The sequence below is a fragment of the Cyprinodon variegatus genome, unplaced genomic scaffold (genome assembly GCF_000732505.1).
Source record: "Cyprinodon variegatus isolate N-32 unplaced genomic scaffold, C_variegatus-1.0 Scaffold18, whole genome shotgun sequence".
In the NCBI taxonomy this organism is placed as follows: domain Eukaryota; kingdom Metazoa; phylum Chordata; class Actinopteri; order Cyprinodontiformes; family Cyprinodontidae; genus Cyprinodon; species Cyprinodon variegatus.
Genome location: NW_015150471.1, coordinates 73,506 through 74,154, shown reverse-complemented (window position 1 = coordinate 74,154; position 649 = coordinate 73,506).

The window sequence follows — 649 nt, the reverse complement described above, 5'->3', positions numbered from 1 at the left end:
ATCTTCTTTAGTAAGTTTATGTTTAGTTGCCATAAAAAGTAGAATTTCACGATTCGAAATTCGTGCTAGCATACATGTTGATTGTGAAGATTAGATTTAATCATATATAGAATAATCTAACTTACATGTAACAGCTGAGTAACATCTTTTAATTTTAAACTTTGAGCTCTTCATTTTGATTATTTAAGAAAAATAATAAATACTGAAATAAATAACCAGTGATGACTGATATTTTATGATTCATTCAAAATAGAAATGCACAGACTATATTTTTATCTTTAGAACAATTCTTATAATTTCAGCATTTTGAACTTTTAAAAAAAAACCTATTTAAATAAAACATGCCCCATCATGTTTTAGAACAGAATAGAATAGAAAATCCCCTTTATTGTCCCACAATGGGGAAATTCTGGTGTTTACAGCAGCAAAAAGATTATAGGAAAAATGGTCACACAAACATGGAGCTTAGAAAAGTTTATAAGAATCACAATATAGTGAAGAGTTAAAAGATACTGTACTATAAATATATAAAAAAATGGTGCACATGGAGAATAAATAATCAACATACAGCTATGGACATTTTTACAGCAATGGATATCTGAAAATAGCAGCAACATCAGAGATGTGCAAAATGTCTGCAGCATGTTAT